Genomic DNA, 8133 nt, shown 5'->3' with positions numbered 1-8133 from the left:
TTTTTCTTTTTGCTTATGTGGTGCTGAGGAATCGAACCCAGGGCCTCGAGCATGCAAGGCAAGCGCTCTACCACTGAGCCACCTTCCCAGACCCTTAGCAATATTGTTTTAAGCAACCTGGCTTCTTTCAACAACAAGCCACCAGGCTCTAATCCTTAGTACGATGGTACATGCCTAGAATCCTAGCTATGTAAGAAGCAGAGACAAGAAGACCAACGTTCCAGGCCAGCCCAGGCAGGGAGCACCAGATTCTATTTGTAAAACAAAAAACAAAAGACCTGAGACATGGCTCATGGTAGAGCATTTGCAAACTTCAATCCTCACACACATACACACATTTGTCTTCTTGGAGAAGAAATGTAACCATGAGGAACCTACTACCTTGTCATAGGCTCTGAAATTTTTCTCAATGGAAAATCTAATGTTTCTTTGCTTCCCTATTCCCATAACAGCACATCACTTAGTAGAATAAAGTGGGTCCAAGAAACCTCCTTGTATCAATGAGTTTGTTTTCAGTACAGTGTTCCCTGAATGAAGAGTTAGTCAGTTTATCTTAGCTGTGCTTCTGGATGGAGAGTTGCATAAACTTTGTGAGTCTGTACCTTAGTGAGCTCTTAAAATGAGATCAGATAGAGCCAGCCATAAATTCATTTTTAAATGCATGACCTGTGCAAATAACTACTTTCATGTGGGTAGTTGGAGTCATCTGTTATCAACTGGTATTGGAAGGAGTTGGAGGTAAAGATTTCCTCTCAGGGTCCCAAACAAAAATACTTGTCATAAATGCTGTTGTCATAAAAAAAAATGACACACTATCAGGTACCTCAGGAAGGTAAGAACTACTCAGTATTTAAACAAAGTAGGTAAATTCTTGGAATTGATTATAAATTGGAAAATGCTGAGAAAATAAGAAGATAGGAAATCAACAAACAAGATTAGTAAGAACATGGAGGTTTCTATCTTCTCTAGGAAGTGTTTCTGGGGCCCGGGAGCCATGGCCACATCGCTGACGTTGAAAACAGGCCTGGAAAGAAAGATCTGGTTGTTAGATACCAGCATGAAACCATGTAGGATTATCCCCTTTGTTAAACCGAATTGATTAACAGAAAAGTCCAGGAATGAATCTGAGGGCAAATGGGCTTAAGACCAGCTAACTGAGAACTTCAGTTATGCAGGCAATGAGGCTGGCCTGGACACTTCTAGATCCGTAAGGCCATTATACTCTTCTACTCTAGAAATTTAACCATTATATATTGGACATTGTGTATGTTGAACATTGCATTAGGTATGGAAATGGGAAAATGATTGCTATTATTCCTGCCCTTAGATAGCTTCAACCTTCCAAGGGAATTATAAAAATAACAATATAAAACATGAAAATGTCTTAGTTATCTATAGAATTATAAAGACAAGCTAGAGAAAATAATTTAGGAGAAATTAACAAAGGCAGGAAGATATTCACATGTGACATATTTGGAAATTGGATTCTTTTGTTTCCTATAGGGTTTTGTGTTTGGTGCTAGTAGTAAGAAGATACATTGGGGATATCTTCTTTGGGAATGATAGAAACTCCATTTGAAAATAGCTAAAGCAAAACAAATGTATTAATTCAAACAACTGAAACATTCAGAGAGAAAGCTGGTTTTTATCATGGTGAAGTTGGGCTAAGATGAGGCTTAAGTTTTTCTTCTTGGCTGCCTCCACCTCCAGTGGAATGCATTACCTTTTGTGTTGGCAGGATGGATATGCAAAGTCACCTTATGTAAGCAATACTAGACCCAAAAGGGGGTCCATCAAGCAAAAAAAAAGTCTGTCTTGAATTATCACTGTCTTACACCAAGTCCCTTGCATGTAGCAGTGCTAGCAATCCATTATTCCTCAATGAAATAGCAAGGGCTCATAAATTACTTACAATTTCAAGCAGTTTGTTCTTTAAAGGAATTTTAGCTTAAAATGTCTAAAATCATTCCAAAATAAATGGGAGTGGAGTTTTGAAGATTGGATTGTGACAAAATCAGCACACCTTCTCCCTAGGATGCTATCCAAACAGGTGTCTACCTTCCTAAGGTATGGCATAGGTCAACCAATCTCTCCTCTAGGAAACACCTTCTACTGCCACCATCTGGACAGCCAGAAAAATGTTCATGGCTTGTGAGAGGGACCAGCAGTTCTGAAGGGTCATCTGACTTCCTGGGAGCCCTCAGACACTTTGGGGGCAGGGGGAATCTCAGTGTGGTTGACACCAGTTTATTTTCCCCTTTTCTTCTTTTGATACTTGCTCTTCTGGGGTAAAAGTAATGATGGCTATAACTGCCGGTTTCCTAGCCAACAATCAAGATTGTATCAGGAAACAACACTACAGTACTACTACATTTTGTTTACATCACTCCTGGGCAGTCAGTTTTGAGATATCACTTAGTCTTGAGAATCTCCTTATTCTGGGGTTTGGGATTTAGCTTATTCTGAAAAAAAACATGAATTTCATAAAACCTAAGCTTTTTTTTTAATGTTCGGTGTAACAGAATGGGAACATTTTGCTTCAAGAAGACATTTCCACTATGGATGAAAGCATGATGGTTATTATCTTTAGTGAAAGCCCGTATGGAATTGAATGGCTATTTAAATTTGGCTAATTGGCAAATATTTTCTTGGACTTGAACACAGTGAGACCGTAACTTCAAGAAAACCAGAACGAAGTGAGATCGTCACTTCAAGAAAACCAGCTAACAATGTGTCATGTTCATAAACAAAACAAGCAATATTTTCTAAATGTCCAGTACACAAAGCTGTAAAATATATACAAACTAACGATTCCAAGTTCAAGATAAATTGATATATTTCAATGAAACAGGTCATACATTTTTTTCTTATGATTCATTGATATGAAACTCACTTTCATGAAAACTACCATGTGTTAACCAGTTTTTAAGCCATCTGACAAAATTCCTGAGAAAGCAAGTTAAAAGGAAAGCAGGTTTATTTGGCTCATGCCTTCAGAGGTTTTGCTCTATGGTCAGTTGGCTCCACTGCTTTGATGTCTGTGCAGAAACAGCATGGTAGACAAACACGGCAGAACCTGCTCGCTTCATGCAGGAACCACAGAGACACTGAGGACCAGTTAGATCCTTCAAAATCACATTCCCCAGTGGTCTACCTCCTCTAACTAATCCCCGCCTTCTAACAATCCATCTAGATATGAATTCATTGATTGCTCAGTCCATTGATAAAGTTAGTGCCCTTGTGATCCAGTGGTGACCTCTCTATACTGCTTTCAGTGCACCAATTTGTTGGGGGGAAGAGTTATCATATCCAAACTGTAACAACTGTCTGTTACATCTTGATACAGTACTAATGAACACCCAGAATATCTGAGAAGGAAATTCATTTACTCCTCTGTGCTTCTAGCAAAGTATCAGTGTGAGGATGGATTTCTTTCAAACTCTCCTAACAAATCAACCAATTACCACACACTGAATATAGAAGCAGCTACAAGAATACAAGCAGCTTTTGTGTAGCCAGACATTTAGGGAGGGATATATGAAAACTGTAAATGTCAATTTTCTGTTTTTACATTTTTGGATTGATAAAATAATGCTATTCTCACAAACATGTTAATTTATCATATGATTTATTATTACATTTAATTAATAAGTACATTAATTAAAAAGTACCTTGAAATTTCTCTGTTTTAATTCTAAAGCAAGTGGCAATTGATAAAAACTCATAAACAAAAGCTCTCTGGAACCCTTTCAAGGGTGTATAGAGTCCTCAGAAAAAGAGGACTATGAGCTACTCCCATAGACCAGTCAGTCCAAAACTCAATGTTCTATGTTGTTCTTCTCAGAACGTAACTCCTCTAAAGTTTATGGTCAGTTCTAACAAACCACCTGGGGTATGAGGTAATAAAACCATTACAGGTAGATATGTTCTCTAGGTGTGAAAAGATAAATTGTATTCATATAGTCTCACATTATTAACACTCTATTCTAGGCACTTCTAGGCTTATTCTTTCTTTAAAGAATTTTGTTTTTGGTGGTACTAAGGTTTGAACTCAGGGCATTAGCTGGGCCTGAGCTTTACCACTTGAGTCATGCCTCAGACACTGCTTTTTGTTTGTTTGTTTGCTTGTTTGTTTTTCAAATTATTTTGGAGATGCAGTCTCACAGATTTTTCTGCCCAGACTGGCTTCTGATGATTATCCTCTGGATTTCAGCTTCCTGGATAGTGAGATTAGAGGTCACCAGTGTCTGGATAGTTCACTCTTCCTTTATGGTCTTTCCTCAGTTTTGCTGTTTCCTGTTTTATTTTCAACTCTATGGACAACCAATTAGCAGTATTTCCTATTGAAGTGTTGAAAAGACAATACAATGACCTATGTGTTTGGGTGTCAATTCTCTATGCTGAGATTAATTCCTTGAATTCACATCTAGACTACTTGTTGTATTTATAGTCATTTGAAGTCCTATCCTTGAAATTCACCACGTTCTGCCAAGAGCAATACCCCACCTATGTTTGCTCCTCACAATTTTCCACTCTTGTTCTAACCATTTTATTTTTTTTAAAACCTCTCCCCAGGAAAGAATTTTGGTGACTATAGCTCCCAACATAAGCTCCAAAGTATGAATTGTTCCAAGAGAAGTAAAATACTTGGCTTTGTAGCTCATAATTTCTTAACTCTGGGTCACGTTTGGACAACCTGTATCAGCATGCACTTTTCATTTTCATTTTCTAGCCTGTGATGGATCAGCCTTTTTTCCTAGTGGGCATGTTCTACCTTTGGACATGTTAGCACATCTACTAAAGCTAGGCTTTCTAGTTTTTTTTTTTATTTTGTTTTTGTTTTTAAGATACAGGCTAGTGTGAAAAGTAGTATGACTAAACTCTTTCACCCCAAATCAATAATCTACATTTTTTGTTACACATATCCATGAGAAACGCAAAGCTATTAACTTTTTAAATAATTAGTTCAACACAGTTAGGAATTAGATGCCCACGCTTTCCCAAACTTTTTAAAATCAGACCTTTTTTTCCTTCAAAGTCATCCTGTGAAGTTTTAATCTCTCTTAGGTAGTGGATGCTGTCTTATGATAGTTTTGCAATTTATCTAGTTAACACATCCCACCTGATTCCTATGGAGTCTTTAGAAAGTAAAATGGTTTATGACAGATTTTATGATAACTGGTTTCCAAATAAACAATGGGTTTGGAGTTCAAAATAATTTATAAGTAAACAGATCTATGTCTATAAAAAAGTTAGAGGTCAGCATATAAGAGATGCTAAGTGAAATGAACCCCAAGATAGGGACACAAGAGGTTTTATCTTTGTTGTTGTTGTTTTAATGTACTATGTGATTTTTTTTGTTTCTTTTGTATGTTCTTCCCCCATGGTATAACCCCTGTTTTCACTGTATTTGATTTTGATGCCCTACATCTTGTATATACATTTTTCTAATTTGGGGAGGGGAAGGGAAATAACAAAATGCTGAAACAAGGATACAGGTTGACCCATTGTAACAAGGAGATGTATAAGACACTATGTTGAAAATGAACTTTACAACTTCAGGGTGAAGGGGATTGGGGGGAGGGAGGGAGGAGTTGGGGAGGTGGAGAGGGAAGGGATGATAGGGGAAAAACAAAGAAGGGGGTAACAATTCTCAATAGGAAATGTACTCATTACCTTACTTATGTAACTGTAACCCCTTTGTACAGTATCTTTATAATAAAAATATATTTAAAAAGTTATGGGTCAGATTGCTTATAAAACAATATTCTCAATCCTAAATATATAGCCCTCACATTAATTTTTTTTACAATTCATCATGGAAGAGAAATTTATTTTCTCAAAATATGTAAAAGTGTCTTCCCATTAATATGAGTTCCTTTTTCTATTTAGGAAAATATAAAGCACTCCAAGTTTTTGGGGACAGTTACATATAAGCTCAGTCAAAATGGGATCAGAGGTTCATATAACTCTACAAGATTAGAACAGCACTAGGGCAAAGGGGAAAGGCTCCATTTACTGCCTAATGGAGGCATTCAGATAGTAACAATTATTTAATTATTTGATTGTTTTTATTTGAGGATTGAACTCAAAGCCTCATGCTTGCAACAAATGTGCTCTACCACTTGAGCCACACCTCCATGCCTTCAGTTTGTCTTTCAGATAGGGTCTGTGCTTTTCCTTGGCTTTCCAATTTGAAGGCAGTGCTGCCATGTAAAGAGAGTTTTTTTTTTTTTTTAAATCTGTTCCTATTGCTATGTATTCATACAGAGTAACTCTTAGAGCTATTTGGCTGACACTTAGAACTTGATTAGCGTATATTTGCATATTGTACATCTTCAGTGTATGACTCATTCTTACCTCCCTTCCTGTCCTCTTACTTTATTTTGTCTTTAAATTGTAATGGACTTTATGATGCTAATTTCACACATACATATAATATACTTCAATCCTATTCACCCTCCATTACCATCTCCTTGCCCTCATTTTCCTTCCGCTATTTGCCCTCCCAATCTCTCTATTATACTACACACACACACACACACACACACACACACACACACACACACACACATACACATCCTATTACCCCTCCCCACCATTGTGTAGGTCTAGATTCCACACTGAGCAAAAAATGTAATATTTGTCTTTCTGAATCTGGCTTGTTTTGCTTAACACAATAATCTCCAATTCCAATTATTTCCCTGAAAACAACTGATCTTCCTCTTCCTCTTCTTCTCCTTCATCTTCTTTCTCTTCCTCCTCCTCCTCCTCCTCCTTCTTGTCGGTAGTGGGGCTTGAACTCTGGGCCTGGGTGCTGTCCTTCAGCTCTTCAGCTCAAGGCTAGCGCTCTACCACTTGAGCCACTGCACCCACTTCCGGCCTCATGCATGTGAGGCAAACACTCTACTACTGAGTGGCCTTCCCAGCCCCTGTTCTTTAAGGCTCTATATATGTACATGTACCATATTTTCTTTAGCTATGTGTTGGTGGGACTGATTCCATTGTGTGGCTATTGTAAACTATGCTTCGATCAACACGGCTTTGCAGGTGTCTCTGTTGAAGGATAGATGGAGTTTATACTATCTTACCTTATTCTCAAACTGTGGTGCCAGATTTCAGTATGGTTCCCAAAGACTCATTTACTTATGGAATGAGTAAAACAGATAATCATTCCGATGCTGTGGCTTACAGCTATAATCCTAATTATTCAGATATGAGGACCTACTGAGATCTGAGGATCACAGTTCAACATCAGCCTGAGCAGCCAAGTGCGTGAGAATCTATCTCCAATTAACCAGCAAAGCACCAGAAGTAGATGTGTGGCTCAAGGAGTTGAAACTAGCCTTGAGTGAAAAAGCTAAAGGGCAGATCCCAGGGCATCAGTTCAAATCCTATAACTGGAAACAACCCACCACTCCCCAAACCCAGAAACAAATGAATAAACAAACAAAAAAAGAAAAAGAAAACTGATTGTAATTCAAAAAAATAAGAGAGCACAGGTAAGGCTTTCGGTTTCATATTTCATGTTTTATTTCGATGAGAATTTTCTGTGGGGAAATGACTTCTGACACAGACATTAGGGACAGTTTCCCCCCACAGAGGAGTCAGACTCATCACATTCTGTGACTAAAAAACATTTTGCAGGTATAAAAACATTTGGAGAAAACAAAAATCTTCGAGAACCATGAAACTCCTGCTGCCCTGGTCCCAAGAGGTCTCAAATTCTCTGTACTTAACAAGTGTCTTTTTCTCCTGACACAGAGACCCTGTTGTAGAGGGCTCCTCCACTTGTTACTTAGACATCCTCAGAGCCAGCCTTGAAACTAGTTCTAGCCACTGTCCATTTATTTGCTACACAGAGGATAGATATGCTTTCCATTGGAAATTAGAGCTTGGACAAACACAAGATTACTCCGCTTTCTTTCTCAAACAATGAAAGTTCTTCTGTGCTTCGAGGCTATTCAGAAGCATGCTTTCAAGGAAGTTTGCTCATTCATCACAAGAGCTGGAAATCTGAGCCCTTCCTATTCTGTGACTTGAAGTCTTTTCTACCAATGGTAAAGAAAAGAAGTAGCGGAAGGCTCCATTTGTTTTCTTTATTTGAAGGATACCCTTCATTACTATTTGGAC

The sequence above is a fragment of the Dipodomys ordii genome, unplaced genomic scaffold (genome assembly GCF_000151885.1).
Source record: "Dipodomys ordii isolate 6190 unplaced genomic scaffold, Dord_2.0 Scaffold17, whole genome shotgun sequence".
In the NCBI taxonomy this organism is placed as follows: domain Eukaryota; kingdom Metazoa; phylum Chordata; class Mammalia; order Rodentia; family Heteromyidae; genus Dipodomys; species Dipodomys ordii.
Note: the sequence above shows the minus strand (reverse complement) of the source record.